This window comes from Ceratotherium simum, chromosome 2 (assembly GCF_057802395.1).
Source record: "Ceratotherium simum simum isolate JZ-2026a chromosome 2, ASM5780239v1, whole genome shotgun sequence".
Classification (NCBI taxonomy): Eukaryota; Metazoa; Chordata; class Mammalia; order Perissodactyla; family Rhinocerotidae; genus Ceratotherium; species Ceratotherium simum.
In genome coordinates, this window is record NC_141901.1 from 12,101,369 (window position 1) to 12,119,112 (window position 17,744).

A 17,744-nucleotide genomic window follows, 5' to 3' on the forward strand; every position below is an offset into this window, starting at 1 on the left:
TAAACAAAGAGAAAACTAGAAGAATCATAAGACAGAACAACCAAACTGAATTGGCAGTCCAAAACAAATGGGACAAGAAACAAAGGAAATGCAAAAGAACCAGAAAATAAGTGACAAAACTGCAACATTAAGTCCTCATATTTCAATAATTACCCTAAATGTAAATGGATTGAACTCTCCAATCAAAAGATACAGAGTGGCAGGATGGATTAAAAAGCAAGACCCAACAATATGCTGCCTTCAGGAAACACATCTTAGCACTAAAGGCAAGCACAGGCTCAGAGTGAAAGGATGGAAGACAATACTCCAAGCTAATGGCAAACAAAAGAAAGCAGGTGTTGCCATACTCATATCAGACAAAGTAGACTTCAAGATAAAACAGGTTAAGAAAGACAAAGAAGGGAAATATATAATGATAAAAGGGACACTACATCAAGAAGACATATCACTTATAAATATATATGCACCCAACATAGGAGCACCAATGTACATAAAGCAACTATTAACAAACCTAAAAGGAGAAATCAACAACAACACAATAATAGTAGGGGATCTTAACACCCCACTTACAGCAATGGATAGATCATCCAGACAACAAGTCAATAAAGAAATACTAGACTTAAATGAAAAACTGGACGAGATGGACCTAGTAGACATATACAGAGCACTCCATCCAAAAACAGCTGACTACACATTCTTCTCAAGCGCGCATGGAACATTCTCTAGGATAGACCATATGTTGGGAAACAAAGCAAGCCTCAATAAATTTAAGAAGATTGAAATCATAACAAGCATCTTTTCAGACCATAAGGCTATGAAACTGGAAATGAACCAGGAAAAAAAAAACTGGGAAAGTGACAAAAATGTGGAGATTAAACAACATGCTACTGAACAACCAATGGATCATTGATGAAATTAAAGGAGAAATCAAAAACTATCTGGAAACAAACGAAAATGATAACATGCCATATCAAACCATATGGGATGCAGCAAAAGCGGTCCTGAGAGGGAAACTCATAGCGATACAAGCCCACCTTAACAAACAAGAAAAAGCCCTAATAGGCAACCTTAAACTACACCTAACAGAACTAGAAAAAGAAGAACAAACAAAGCCCAAAGCCAGCAGAAGGAGAGAAATAATAAAAATCAGAGCAGAAATAAATGAAATTGAGACCAAAAAACAGTGGAAAGGATTAATGAAACAAAGAGTTGGTTCTTTGAGAAGATAAACAAAATAGACAAACCCTTAGCCAGGCTTACTAAGAAAAAAAGAGAAAAGGCTCAAGTAAATAAAATTAGAAATGAAAGAGGAGAAATTACAACGGATACCATGGAAATACAGAGGATTATAAGAGAATACTATGAGAAATTATATGCCAACAAATTGGACAATCTAGAAGAAATGGATAAATTCTTAGACTTATACAACCTCCCAAAATTGAACCAAGAAGAAATGGAGAATCTGAATAGACCAATAACAGGTAAAGAGATTGAAATAGTAATCAAAAACCTCCCAAAAAATAAAAGTCCAGGACCAGATGGCTTCTCCAGTGAATTTTACCAAACATTCAAAGAAGATTTAATACCCATCCTCCTCAAACTATTCCAAAAAATAGAGGAAGATGGAACACTTCCTAAATCATTCTATGAGGCCAACATCACCCTGATACCAAAACCAGACAAAGACAATACAAAGAAAGAAAATTACAGGCCAATATCGCTGATGAACACTGATGCAAAAATCCTCAACAAAATATTGGCAAACCGAATACAACAATACATTAAAAGATCATACACCATGATCAAGTGGGATTTATACCAGAGACGAGGGATGGTTCAACATCCACAAATCAATCAACGTGATACATCACATCAACAAAACAAAGAATAAAAACCACATGATCATCTCAATAGACGCAGAGAAGGCATTTGACAAGATACAACATCCATTTATGATAAAAACTCTCAATAAAATGGGAATAGAAGGAAAGTACCTCAACATAATAAAGGCCATATATGACAAACCCACAGCTAACATCATACTCAACGGGGAAAGACTGAAAGCCATTCCTCTGAGAACAGGAACGAGGCAGGGCTGCCCACTCTCACCACTCCTATTCAACATAGTACTGGAGGTTTTGGCCAGAGCAATTAGGCAAGAAAAAGGAATAAAAGGAATCCAAATAGGTAACGAAGAAGTGAAACTCTCACTATTTGCAGATGACATGATTGTATATATAGAAAACCCTAAAGAATCTGTTGGAAAACTATTAGAAACAATCAACAACTACAGCAAAGTTGCAGGGTACAAAATCAATCTACAAAAATCAGTTGCATTTCTATATGCTAATAATGAACTAACAGAAAGAGAGCTCAAAAAGATAATACCATTTACAATTGCATCAAAAAGAATAAAGTATCTAGGAATAAATCTTACCAAGGAGGTGAAGGACCTATACAATGAGAACTACGAGACATTATTGAGGGAAATCCATGATGACATAAAGAAATGGAAAGATATCCCATGCACGTGGATTGGAAGAATATACATAGTTAAAATGTCTATATTACCTAAAGCAATCTACAGATTCAATGCAATCCCAATCAGAATCCCAATGACATTCTTCACAGAAATAGAAAAAAGAATACTAAAATTTATATGGGGCAACAAAAGACCCCGAATAGCTAAAGAAATCCTAAAGAAAAAGAACAAAGCAGGAGGCATCACAATTCCTGACTTCAAAACATACTACAAAGCAATAGTAATCAAAACAGCATGGTACTGGTACAAAAACAGACATGCATATCAATGGAACAGAATTGAAAGCCCAGAAATAAAACCACATTTATACGGACAGCTAATTTTCGACAAAGGTGCTAAGAACACGCAATGGAGAAAGGAAAGTCTCTTCAATAAATGGTGTTGGGAAAACTGGACAGCCACATGCAAAAGAATGAAAGTGGACCATGTGCTATCGCCATTCACAAAAATTAACTCAAAATGGATCAAAGACCTGAAGGTGAGACCTGAAACTATAAAACTCATAGAAGAAAATATAGGCAACACACTATTTGACATTGGTTTTAAAGGAATCTTTTCGGATGACATGCCTACCCAGACTAGGGAAACTAAAGAAAAAATAAACAAGTGGGACTTTATCAGATTAAAGAGCTTTTATAAGACAAATGAAACCAGAATCAAGATGAACAAACAACCAACCAGCTGGGAGAGAATATTTGCAAAACATACATCTGACAAGGGGTTGATCTCCATAATATATAAAGAACTCACAAAATTGAACAACAAAAAAACAAACAACCCGATCAAAAAATGGGCAGAGGAAATGAACAGACACTTCTCCAAGGAAGATATACAGATGGCCAATAGGCACATGAAAAGATGCTCAACATCACTAATCATCAGGGAAATGCAAATCAAAACAACACTAAGATACCACCTCACGCCCGTTAGAATGACTATAATCACCAAGACAAAAAACAACAAATGTTGGAGAGGATGTGGAGAAACAGGAACCCTCATACACAGCTGGTGGGAATGCAAATTGGTGCAGCCTCTATGGAAAACGGTATGGAGATTCCTCAAAGAATTAAAAATAGAGATGCCCTATGATCCAGCTATCCCACTACTGGGAATCTATCCAACGCACCTGAAATCAACAATCCAAAGAGGCTTATGCACCCCTATGTTCATTGCAGCGTTATTCACCATAGCCAAGAAGTGGAAGCAACCTAAGTGTCCCTCGACAGACGACTGGATTAAGAAAATGTGGTATATATATACAATGGAATACTACTCAGCCATAAAAAAAGACAAAATCGTCCCATTTGCAACAACATGGATGGGCCTGGAGAGTATTATGTTAAGTGAAATAAGCCAGAAAGAGAAAGACAAACACTGTATGATCTCACTCATATGTGGAATATAAACCAACACATGGACAGAGAAAACTGGACTGTGGTTACCAGGGCAGTGGGGGTGGGGGGTGGGCACAAGGGGTGAAGGGAGTCATATATGTGGTGATGGACAAACAAAAATGTACAACCCAAAATTTCACAATGTTAGAAACCATTAAAACATCAAAAAAAAAAAAAAAAAAAGTAGACCCTTACCTTACACCATACACAAAAATTAACTCAAAATGGATTAAAGACTTGAATGTAAGACCTGAAACTGTGAAACTTCTAGAAGAAAACATAGGCAGTACGCTCTTCGACATTGGTCTTAGCAACATATTTTCAAGCACCATGTCTGACCGGGCAAGAGAAACAATAGAAAAAATAAACAAATCGGACTACATCAAACTAAAAAGCTTCTGTACAGCAAAGGAAACCATCAACAAAATGAAAAGCCAACCTAACAGTTGGGAGAAGATATTTGCAAAGCATACATCTGATAAGGGGTTAATCTCCAAAATATATAAAGAACTCATGCATCTCAACAACAAAAAAACTAACAACCCAATTAAAAAATGGGCAAAAGACCTGAACAGACATTTCTCCAAAGAAGATATACAGATGGCCAACAGACACATGAAAAGATGTTCAAAATCATTAACAATCAGGGGAATGCAAATCAAAACTACAATGAGATATCACCTCACGCCTGTCAGAATGTCTATAATTAACAAGACAGGAAACAACATGTGTTGGAGAGGATGTGGAGAGAGGGGAACTCTCATACACTGCTGGTGGGAGTGCAAACTGGTGCAGCCACTAGGGAAAACAGTATGGAAATTCCTCAAAAAATTAAGGATAGAACTACCATATGATCCAGCTATTCCACTGCTGGGTATTTATCCAAAGAACTTGAAAACACCAATGCATAAAGATACATGCACCCCTGTGTTCATTGCAGCCTTATTCACAATAGCCAAGACTTGGAAGCAACCTAAGTGCCCATCAAGGGATGAATGGATAAAGAAGATGTGGCATATATACACAATGGACTACTACTCAGCCATAAGAAACGATGAAATCCAGCCATTTGTGACAATATGGATGGACATTGAGGGTATTATACAAGGTGAAATAAGTCAGAGGGAGAAGGTCAAATACCGTATGATTTCCTTCATTAAGTAGTAGATAATAACGATAATAAACAAACACATAGAGACAGAGATTGGATTGGTGGTTACCAGAGGGGACGTGGGGAGGGAGGAGGGCGAAAGGGATAATTCGGCACAAGTGTGTGGTGATGGGTTGTAATTGGTATTTGAGTGGTGAACATGATGTAATCTATGCAGAAATAGAAGTATAACGATGTACACCTGAAATTTATACACTGTTATAAACCAATGTTACTGTAATAAACAAAAATTAAAAAAAAAAAAAAAGAACTTTTCTTAGGGGCCGGCCCGGTGGCGCAGTGGTTAAGTGCGCTTTCTGCTGCGGTGGCCCAGGGTTCCCAGGTTCAGATCCCGGGCACACACTGTCACACCGCTTGTCAAGCCATGCTGTGGCAGCATCCCATATAAAGTAGAGGAAGACGGGCATGGATGTTAGCTCAGTGCCAGTCTTCCTCAAGAAAAAACGGGAGGATTGGCATCGGATATTAGCTCAGGGCTAGTCCTCCTCGCAAAAAAAAAAAAAGAATTTTTCTTAGTTGCTCATAAAGTATTTTCAAATCACACTTAACTTCAGTTTATTATTTTTCCTGTGTTTCACTAAAATTACCTCTCATTGAAGTCTATCCACACAGGAATTTACAGGGTTAAACCACTTTTCAGCTGTTTTTGTAAAAATAACTAAATATAGTATATAAAAAAAAAAAGTATCATTACTTCTATACCCAAAAAAAAAATCAAAATGGATTTATCTCAAATATTCAAGTTATATAATTTTTCATGCAATGCAAAAACAGAATATTTCAGCTCACAAGGAGACTTTTTTTTAAAGTTATTCTATTGAAGTTACATTGGTTTATAACATTGCATAAATTTCAGGTGTACATTATTATATTTCAGCTTCTGTATAGACTGCATCATGCTCATCATCAATAGTCTAGTTTTTATCTGTCACCATACACATGTGCCTCTTTATGCCTTTCACCCTCCCACTCCCTTCTCCTCTGGTAACCACCAATCTGTTCTTATCTCTGTGTTTGTTTATCTTCCACATATGAGTGAATTCATGCAGTATTTGTCTTTCTCTGTCCGGTTTATTTCTCTCAGCATAATACCCGCAAGGCCCCTCCACGTTGTCATGAATGGCACGATTTTGTCTTGTTTTTTTATAGCTGAGTAGTATTCCATTGTATATCCAAAGAATGTGAAAACACTAATTCCAAAAGATGTTTGCACCCTATGTTCATTGCAGCATTATTCACAATAGCCAATATTTGGAAGGAACCCAAGTGCCCAACAATGGATGAATGGATAAAGAAGGAGAATTTTTAAAGAAAGTTTTAAGCATGTGAACTGTAGTGGAGACTCTTGTTATCTTAATCAATGATTTTTTTTCTTGACACAAAAACTATTAATTGAACTCTGTTAGCTTTGTCATAGCTCTAAACATCTATATTTTCCTTAGAAGACTTTACAGTTTGTAAAGTTTATGAGACAGCTATCTGGAGTATGTCTTATGAGAAAAAAATAGTTTTCACGAATTAAGCTGAATGACAGCAAAGAAATAGGCAATGCTGCGATCATTTGTCGACAATGTGTTAGGAGGGAAAGGCCTGAGAATGGAGGAGTGGGACTGGGTTGTGGATCATCTTAAGGATTAGAAAAAGGAGAAAAACATGAAAACAAAGGAATGGGGTGGGAGTGAAGTCGTCTTCATTGTTCGATAAGGACACAGCGTCCCGTGACATTAAGCTACAGTAACTCACTGCTGAATTTCGCCAGTTTCACAGAAACATCACTTATAATACTGGACACTCAAGTATAAGAAGGAAAAAAGTTATCATTGCTTTTTATATAAAATTATAGAGGGCACTCTTAAAAAAGCAATAGACAAGGTTAATTTTAAGGTTGCAAGTTAGACTGAGTGTAGCCCCCAAATTATTGTGCTGAGTTATTACTCTTCTTAATTTCATTCAGTTTATGGAATATTTTTTCAAAGTTTCTGTGACTGGTAGGTGGATGGCAGGAGGGTGTAGAACAGCAGAGTTTACAGCAACCAGAGCTTAAGGACTGGTTGCCAGGTGAGCAGCAAAGAGTCAGATAAAAGGGGGAGACAGGAATCGTATACAGTAGTCCACGCTTATCTTTGGGGGATAGTTCCAAGACCTCCAGTGGGTGCCTGAAACCCCAGAGAGTACCGAACCCTATAGTTACTATGTTTTTTCCTATACATACATGCCTATGATGAAGTTTAAATTATAAATTAGGCACAGTAAGAGATTAACAGCGATAACTAACAATAAAATAGAACAATTGTAACAATACACTGTAACAAAAGTTACCGTAGATCTTAAAAACCTCTGCATATGATTTTTTTTCTTCTCTTACTAAGTCAAGAACTTTCACCTTTTCACTTAAAGGAGGCAATTTACTGCTTCTCCTTGGCACATCTGTGTTGCCAGCCTCACTACTCTTGTGCTTTGGGCCCATTATTAAGTAAAATAAAGTTTACTTGGACACAAGCACTGCGATACTGCGACAGCTGATCTGATAACTGAGGTGGCTACTAAGCAACTCATGGGTGGGTAGCGTATACAGTGTGGATACACTGGATAAAGTGATGATTCACATCCCAGGTGGGACAGTGCAAGATTTCATCATGCTGCTCAGAACAGCATGATATTTAAAACTTATGAATTATTCCTGGAATTTTCCATTTAATATTTTTGGACCACAAGTTAACTGAAACCGCAGAAAGCAAAACCACGGATAAGGGGGGAATACTGTACATAATGGCTTGGGCTGCCATAGCAAAATACTGTAGACTGGGTGGCTTAAACAACAGAGATTTATTTTCTCACATTTCTGGAGGCTGGAAGTCCAAGATCAAGGTTCCAGCTGATTTGGTTTCTGGTGAGAGCTCTCTTCCTGGCTGCCTTCTTGCTATGTTCTCACATGGCCTTTCCTTAGTGTGTGTGCAGGGAAGGAGGGAGGGAAGGAGGGAGAGAGAAAGAGAGTGCACTAGTTCTCTGGTGTCTCTTCTTGTAAGGACGCTAATCTTATCGCATCAGGGCCCCAACCTTATGACCTCATTTAACCTTAATTGCTTCTTTAGAGGCCCTATCTCCAAACATAGCCACATTGGGGGTTAGAACTTCAAGATATTAATTTTGGGAGGAGGGCACAATGATTTAGTTCATAAAATATAGAAAAAAAGTTGAGGCTTCTAACTGAAGCAGAATGTAGGGAAGTTTTACTATAACTAAACAATAAATTGGCTGTGAGCTTCCTGGCAAAGAAGGCAAAAAGGGAAACATAATAGGCAGTGTGAATTTAAGTCAGTGGGTAATCTCTTTGACATCTTAAGCCTTATTCTTATTTCGTGTTTCTGTTTGTCAAAGTAGTTTCAGACATCGACTAGTAAGGGTGGAGGGTGGGGTGGGATGTATTTGGGGGGCTAGAAAGTCTGCTGCACTTCATATCACATTTTAGACTTTTTTCCTACATAGAAGGCTGATTTCAAACACCGCTTTTACCCCTTGGAGCTTGGGTGGAAGATGTCAGGAAGTACAAATTCTGGACTGGAGCTGGGTTTATCGACACTAGGATTAAGGATTGGGTTCTTTGAACTGTCAATGCATATGCAGGAATAAAAGAACAAGTAGAAAAGTCACAAATCCTGAAAGCAAATTATTTCAGATCTGAAGGGGTTTGTAAACCCTATTGCTGGTTCAAGTTAATAACATACTTCTTACCAAACATGCCAAAGAAGATGATTTATATTAATTCTTTTGTATTCAAGTGAATTTAAGATGATTTTATCTTGAAAATTGCCAATGTCTATTAATAACTGGAGGCAACTTATTGGTCACAAACCAAGGTTGGCATTTTTATTTTAGATGCTCTGGGCGGGTCAATATAATGTACATAGTGCAAAGGGTCACAAAATCATTTGAATGATGACTGCATAAATAATGTTTAGTTGTTAAGTGGTTTATGCCATTCTTCAATTCTTTTTATTTTTTTAATCATGCCATATTATCTTGAATTAAGTTCAAAGACCTTCAGTCATGTCACCTAGAGATCATGTCACCCACTATTCTGTTTGGCTGCCAGTCTCTCATCTCTCTCTTCAGCAATAGTGAGGTGGATCCCTTTTCCTTGGGGAAGAGAAATCCATGGCTTGTTGTCTTTGCCAATAAAAAATATTGGAGAGTTGAGTGGCAAAGTTGTTGCCTGTGGCATCCCTCACATGAACCACATCCAAAGAACCAGGATGTGTCTCTGTTGGTGATCACACCAATTCCTCCCAGATTAGCACCTCCGGTCACCATATACAGGTTACCAGTGTCAAACTTGATGAAATTGGTAATCTTGTCAGTCTCCAAATCAATCTGAATAGTGTCATTCACTTTGATGAGAGGATCAGGGTACCAGTTGATGTGAGCATCATGGGTCATCAGATGAGGGATTCCTTTTGTGCCCACAAAGATCTTTCTCACTTTGCACAACTTGACGTGGCTTCTTCAGGTGTAATAGGATGAATAGCAAAGCGACCCTTGGTGTCACAGATAAGACAAACATTCTCTCCAGTCTTGTTGATGCCAATGACATCTATTGAACTAGCAGGGTATGTTATATCAGTTCGGACTTTGCCATCAATCTTAATGAACTGCTGCCTGCACATCTTCCATACTTCATCTCTTGTCAGAGCATACTTAAGTCTGTTCCTTAGAAAATGATGAAGGGAAGACGTTCTCTCAGCTGGTGGGGACTGGTAGATGGACGAGGAGCAAACACACTGGCCAGTTTATCAGCAGCCAAAGCTCTGGGCTGCTACATGCTTCGGATACTTCTTGGGCCCATGAGCCATGGCTGTGCCAGCCATGAGAAGAGAATTCTTCAATTCTTTTAGCTTGTCTAAACTTTCTTTGAGTCCAACTTTGTTCTTAAATCTACTTTGTTTTCTCAAAAGAGTAGAAGGGAAGAAATAATTCCTGACCATAGAGATTCTTTCAAAATGGCAAATTCAAGAATATCAGTGTCTAAAAGCATAACCAGAAAAACAAGTATAATGTAAACACAAAAATTTTATGCCTTCATTCACCCTTTTGTTCATTCATAATGTGACCAATTTTTGTTGAGTACCTTCTATCTGCCAGGGTATTTGTTAGGCTCTGGATAAAAGGTGGTCTCTTGGAGGAGCTTCCATGCTATTAAAATGCAGTCCTGTGTGATAGCTGCCATCCTAGAGATACACACAAGTGTTATTGGAACACTTGTGGGGGTCACCTTTCCTAGATGAGAAAATTTGGGTTGGTTTCTGGAGAAAGTGGCACATGAGCTGAAAGATGGATAGGGGCAAGCCATGGAAAGGGTAGGGAGTTCCAGAGGTGACATTATATGCATGGGAGCAGCTGGTTCAAAGACAGAGACGCACAACTGAATGATAACTTAGCGAGTGGCGTGTGGTATGTGGCATAGAAAGTGAGAGTAGTGTGAAGCAAGAGGGAAGGCTAGGATAGAACTTTGCATGCTATGCTAACTTGGCATTTTCTCCTAAAAGCTCTTCTAAAACTTTTGAAGGGTTTTAACCATTGGATTGGGATGATCAGATCTGTTTTTTGAATGATAGTGCCAGTAGGAGTATGGCAAATGGATGGAGGGTGGGGTGCGAGAACTGTGGTCTGGGATCAAGTTAGAAACTATTGCAGTAATCCAGGCAAGAAGTGATGAGGTCCTGAACTAGACTGTTAACTATTTCCCAAAGACAGAAAAACAAATCTCTTACACAATCCTGGGCCAGATGCTTTAAACGGTTATTTAGAGGAAAGCAGATAATATCTGCTTGCAGGCAGGGTTAGTTAATTTCTCTCTTTCTCACTTAAAAAAATATAACCCGTCAATGCAATTTTGAAGCCATGTGATATTTTAGAACTCTCTAAGAAAAAACAACAGATAAGCAGACATTAAATCATCCATGCTTACAAATATCTATGCCCTTCTCAGGCAATCCTATGCAGATCAGAATCAAACCCATCAATTTTAATGGTGACATACGTTCTGTCATCTGCCAACGTATTTTCAAGTCTATGCAGGTATGACCGTATGTCACAATGAACGAATGACCTGGAAAGATCAAAGTTATTTGATCTGGTTCCGTGATTTATAATTTCCAAATCAACATGAAGAGAAAATAACAGGCATCAAACATCCATCTATGGTTGTACCAGGTCATACACTATAATTCTATCCAAGCACAAGTTTCCATGGTGAACAGGGCAAGCCTTGCCAACACGTCACAGGTTTCCAAACAGCAGCTATGTCCCTCTTGGGAGAACTTGGTAACTGGAAAAGAAAATCTTTGCGGATGAAATCTCCAGAAAAATAAAGTCACAGACTGTGCTTCTGCAGCAGGCCTTTTGCCAAGCGTCTCATCAACAAGGATGGCGTTGGCAGTGACCCGTCCTATGGTAGAGGTGGTAAAATGCTCCCGCCAAACCTTGTTTTCATTTGCTCACAGCTTCCTAGGAAAAAAAAAAAAATCTTACTTTGAGTTGAAATTTTCCACGTTTCATCTCAGTCCAAAGGTGACTTAAAAAAAAATTTTTTTTTGGAAAGTTGAATTAAAGTCAAGTGAAATTCGTAAAGTTTAGTCATTTGGGGAGCTATGTGTACACAAAGATCTCACTGGGTAACACCAAAAAATTACATTTTCCTTTCCCTTGTGACTTTTGGAAGACTGACTCCTTTTGGCTGTTTCTTTTGAAAGGATTTAACCCTGTCTGAGTTATAGGGGCAGGAACCCAACTATTTTTTCAATTTACTCAAACAGATTTTTGCCCATGAAGAACTAATAAAATAAGACTACATATTAAATGCACTAGGAGTTTAAAAAAATTTAGAATGTCCCCACATATATTTGATAGAAAAAATATTTACAAATAATGAGTTTAATTTAACTCAATTCAACAAATCTACTACTAAGTACCAGGCACGAGTGAAGACTCGGTGTTTAAGGTACATAAAGCTGAATAAGGAGGACCCTGTCCTCACAGAATGTATTATTTGGTAGTGGAGGTAGGAGTAATATAAACGGCAATAATATAAAGCAGAATACAATACGTGTGAAAGCAGAGGTATAATCAAAGTGATGTGGGACCACAGAAATGGGAAGAATTAATGATGATTGGAGGAGGAATAGTTTATTCTGAGTTTTGAAGGATTGAAGGTGGCAAAGATCAGTGAGTTGGGAGGGACATTTGAGCCTAGAGGCCAGAGTGAGCACAGCCATTGTTAGAAATGGGACTAGTCACGGTGGTTGGAGTGCTGGATATGACAGAGGAAGGAGTAGAAAACAAAGTTAGGAAAAGTGAAAAGTCAGGCTCAGAGTTTCTCCATGGGTGTGCTATTTGTATTTTGGGGTGGATGGTTCTTAGTCATCTCAGGGAATGGGTATCCCTGGTCCCAGCCTTCTAAACTCCAGTGGTGCTCCATGTCATTTTGACCACTGGAAAGAATCTCCCCAACATTTTCAGACACCCCTGGGGAGGTGGTATTGCCTCCGTAGAGAATGACTAATGGAGTCTTAGAAACCAAGTGTGGGGACAGTCTCTAGTTCTGTAGGTAGTGAGAGTCTACTAAACTGTTCTGACCAGAGCGGGGGCATGATCAGACCTGGGATTCAGGACAATGGTTTCTGGAGATTGAATCACAGGAGGGAAAAACTGGGAAGCAGGATATCAATTCAGTCTATTGCAATAGTCTAGGCAAGAGTCAACGTGGACTCGAACAAAACAATTTCATCACTTTCATGCCTGAGAACATTAAAAGACATGATCATTTCCTCAGCTGCTCCTCTTGCCGTATAGTGCTGAAACTCCATAGCGCTGCGCTGCAGAACTCTGTGCTGTAGCTGCTTTCCTGTTTTTCTCTTTCCCCAAATTAATATCATATGGTAAATTCAGTATTACAAAAACAAGATTTTTAGAGGGTGATCATAACATCCTTTCTACAACATGCTTTCTAATTATAGAATAAATACATGTTGGGGGGGGGGAAGCTCTATTTAAAAAACAAGACAAAAAGAATGCTGTTTCTCTGCTTCATTTTAGATAGTGTTTGGATTCTTTCACTTCTTGACTGTTTTTTTCTTTCTTAAAGGAAGGCTCTGTTGACAGTAGATTGAATAGTTTTGAATCCCAGATGTCAGTGCAGTGGAAACTCTAAGTGGATGGGCAGATGGCGTCTGTCAGAAGCACCGCTAGTTGCCAAAACAGAAGACAGTGCCCAAGGCGAGGGAAGCAAGGAGGCAGGGCCACTGCTCTGCCGTGTGCAGGAAATCCTTGAGACTGGAGGGGAAGAGCAGACAGCGTGGCCGCCCTCAGAGTGCGCCGCTCTGCCCGTATCAAAAGGGTGTCCTGACTCAACAAAGCAGCTGTGATGGCATCTTGTAATGTGTCCTTCTCTCCCAACTGCTGAAATATTACTGCCTTCTGGTTTTCTCAAGGAACTTTGGAAGGGACTATACTGACAGAAGATCAACCAAAGATAAGTTATGCTGAAATTTTCCCTAAAAAAACCCTCTTTGGGAAACTTTCAGGTGGTTTTTCTTTTGAAACAAAATGGGATTTCAAGCATGTTAAGCAACTGAAAACATGTACCACATCCACGCAGAGGCCCAAGGACTTGAGATCACACATTTGAATCTGATCCTATTCTTTAGTGAGACTCCCATTCTCCAAACCTCATCCTTTCAGCCAGGTTCCTGTTATGGGTTTCTAAAACTGGCTCGGGCCCCCACTCAGATTTTCTGGGGCTATATTCCCTTCAGATTCCCTTGTGAAAAATTGTTAATTTTGCTCTTCATTGAGGAATACACTGAAAAAATAATGATAACAATGTTTTCGATTTTCCTGGTACTTTCTATGTTATAAAGCATTTTCATATATATTAGTTCATTAAATCCTCTGAAGCTCAGAGGGTTAAGGGACTTACCCAAGGTCACAGAATGGAAAATCCAGAACTCAAGTCCAGGTCTTTTAACTCCAAGACCATGCTGTTCCCTGTACAGTTTGCTATTCAATGACCAGCACTTTGATGCACTGAACTGACGGTGAGGAGGGCCAGAACTTGCGAGCAACAAGATCTCCCAGTTCTGACCTAGGGTCTGCTGCTTTGAATAACGAGGATCAGTTCCACTGGCAGTTTCCAGCACTGTCTTTTAGAGATTGTTATTGACGCTGTCAGCTTTTGTGGATCACGGCCGTCAGTGACAGGAGATGCCAGTGGCCCCAGCTCCTGGTGACCATTCCTCTCTATGTTGTCACATGCAGTGACTCCTAGCAGCATTTTCTGCTGGCTGTGGTAACTCCCAGTTGCTCTTGTCAACAGCTCTTGAAAGGTCCTCTGGGTCATTTCAAAGTCTCTCGCTTCCTGGAATAGCTCCTTGGCAAGTAGACGGCACAGCGTCACAACCTCAGCACCACCTCTAAGGGCAGATCACAGCTCTGGTGTTCCACAGTTCTTACTGGAATTTCTTCCAACTGGCCCCCAAAGTGACTTAGAGAAAGCAAGACTATGTAAGGGTCTGTAACTTCACACTGCTAGCTTCCTGGGTTTTGCTGGACTCTGAGACAGAGTTGGGTTCACTAAATCTCTGTTGGTTCAGAGCGAGTGCTTTGACATTCTTCTCTCAGAAGTCACATGTGTAGCCTGTAAAATTTCTCTCTTCATGCTCAGTCTTTCCTTATTGTGCATTCATGTGAAACCAGCTCCAAAAACTGCCCTAGGTATCTCCAAATTCTCAAGCTCTCGTGATTTTCTAACAGTGGCCCTGGGTTATGTAGAAACTCAAAATTAGTTCCCATAACCACTTAGCAATAATAGTAAGCTAAGATTTATTTAGGGCTTGCCACATATTAAGACCTGTTCTAAGTGCTTTCTATTAACTTTTAAAATCCTCATAACATACCCTTGAGGAAAGTCCTGTTATAAGCTCCTTTTACAAACAAGGAAAAGGAGGCTTATGAAGTTAAAAAATCCGCTCAGGGGGTAATGAATGAGAGATCTGCCTTCTGGTCCTTTCTGAATTCCAGAAGTTTCTAGTGGATAAGAAGTATACATCTCATTCAAAAATTTGAGTACATCCTCTACCCTTCTTGCAGAATGCCACATTTTCTCTGAGGGCAGACTTCTTTAAGTCTCATGTAGTCTGGGCAGAGCTAAGCCTTCTGTGGCAGACACTTCCTTTCTTATCTAACAGCCATTCCTTGTTCTTCCTTGCCAAAGTCCCTGATTTTGTTAAGGCGGCAATGTACTGTTGAGCCCCAGGGGACTGGATCCTTGTCAACTTCATTCAGCCATAGCAATCCCATTCTCCTTTGCATGGTTAGTATAGGGGCAGTTTTGGATGAGTTGGGGGATCTTTGGGGAGCTTCTAGACAACATATTCCTCTCTGAGTGAAGACAGAACCAACTGAGGAGAAATCCCTTTTGCCTTCCTTCTTCTCTTCCTGCTTTGGATAATGTTGAGTGAAGAGGTGATATCTGGGACTCTGGAAGCTTGTGGCCATGAGAGTACCAGCTCGAGGACAGAAATCAGTATTCTGTGGATGGCAAAATGAGATAATAAAAAAAAGTCTGGGTCTTTTTTAATGTTATGGAGCCCCCAAATTAACCCTGGGGCCGCTTCTGAATTTCTCATAAAGTTGACAGTGAATGAGCTTATATTTATGCCAGTACTGCTCAAAACGTGAAAAGTATATACCGGTCCACAAACTGTTTGTTACGGTTTTTGAAGACATAACAACAGAAATTGAGAAAATGGGTTTAAATACTTCTATGGTACTTTGACATTGTTGTTAAACCATTGACAATAGACTTGTTTCATTGAACAAGATATTGACCAGTCCAAGATGGATTGGAAATTAAAAAACAATGCCAACAACAGCAACAACGCCACAGATAATTTAGTTGAATTTTTTCTTACTATCAGCTAAGAGTATTCCTAACTTACAGACCTCTTAAGAAAAGAAGGTTGTGCCCACATGACTGATATGCTCTCAAATTTAAACAGATTTATTATGTCACACAGTAGAGACCTAGACACAACAGGCCTTCTGCCTAAAGCCCGTCTTAATAAGCGACCTAAAATGTGTCTTTCTGTTTGATCTGATTCTTCTGTGGTTGTCACGCTTTGAGGGAAAGCCAAACCCCTTGAGGTATGCAGGGTAGCCCAGACAAGTCACTTGTTAAATGTAGCATAAGTGTGAAGTTGGCCACACTCAGCTCAGTGCTCTCTCGTGTGGTCCTTCAGAAGTCCCTCTCAGCCAGCCAGCTGTTATTCCTCCTCTTCTCTCCCCTCTTCTTGCTTTTGCTTTCAGCCTGACATCAATAATCTTTAATAATCTTTTAGCCAATAAATTCCAATAAGGCCTCTTAAGACTTTGAGGCTTTAGGAAGATCACTAGCTTCTCTGAGTCTCAGTTTCCTCAGTTTGTAAAATGAGGATAATGTGACACCCCATAATGTAAATAATAATGCCTAACATTTATTATGTGCTTATTATGTGCTTGCTACAATTTTAAGCCCTTTATAGGTATTACCACATTTAATTCTCCTAGCTTTCTGATGTATGTGCTACAATTTTATCTCCATTATGTGAACGAGGACTGTGACAAGGTTACACAGCCGGTAAAGAAGCTATGATCTGAACCCAGTACGACCACTAGCGTCCTCCTGCTTGACCACTGGGCTGCAGTTCCTTATTGTAAATGTAAGAAATTATCAATATTATATGATAAAAAAAAACTTTGGATCAAAAAATAGCTTATCTAGTGATTTTGTCTGTATGAACCACCCATTCATATAATTGTGTATTAACATGATTAAATGTGTAGTAATGAGCCATTTCGGAGCACCAAAAAAGAAAAAAAAATGAATCAGCTGGAACATCTGGCTTCTAGTTGGTTTCCTGTTCAGGAGTTTCCTAAAAGTCAACTTAATTATAGTGTTGATATTAGTAGATTAGAACATGTGAATAGCTTGGAATATATTGCCAACTGGACCAACCCCTTTCAGGTTGATCACTCAGCAGCCAGAGGCAGTGGAAAGATCTACTTCATTCTTTGGTAATCAGCCTGTTTGATGGAAGGCAGGGCTAATTCCAAGAAACGTACAAGACCAGGATCAGAGGAGGTGGCCTCGAGAGCTGGCTCTTTTACCACCTGGCTAAGTGACACTGGGCAAGTCACTTAACCCTTCCAAGTGTCAGCTTTCGTTGCAGTGAGGCTCAAATGAAATAACAGAGGTGTAAGTTGCTGGTAGACTGTAAAGCCTGTGGACATAATTTTTATATATTATATTTATATTAGTGCCTAACCCCTGATATTGACACTGTGGTATAGTTGAAAGAAGTAGCATGCTTTAGTGAAAATTCCTCTGTCTCCGAGACAAGGGATCTGGGTTCTGGTCTTACTCCATCTCCAGCCTGCTGCAGCAATGTTTTCTTACAAGAAAAACGAGGGATGTGTGTGGAGGGCAGGTTTCTAAGTGATCTCTAAGCCCCAGTGCCATTTCATCATCAAAAATACTGAGACATTTTCTTCAGGCACTTATTAACAGATTGCCTCTGTCTCATTTCCACATAGCTGAAGCACA

At 39.3% G+C, this 17,744-nt stretch overlaps 1 pseudogene; it reads right to left on the minus strand.

The window, feature by feature from the left end:
- Window positions 1-9,173: 9,173 nt before the first annotated feature.
- On the minus strand, window positions 9,174-9,957 carry LOC101394290 (small ribosomal subunit protein eS4, X isoform-like; annotated as a pseudogene).
- Between the last annotated feature and the right edge of the window lie 7,787 nt (window positions 9,958-17,744).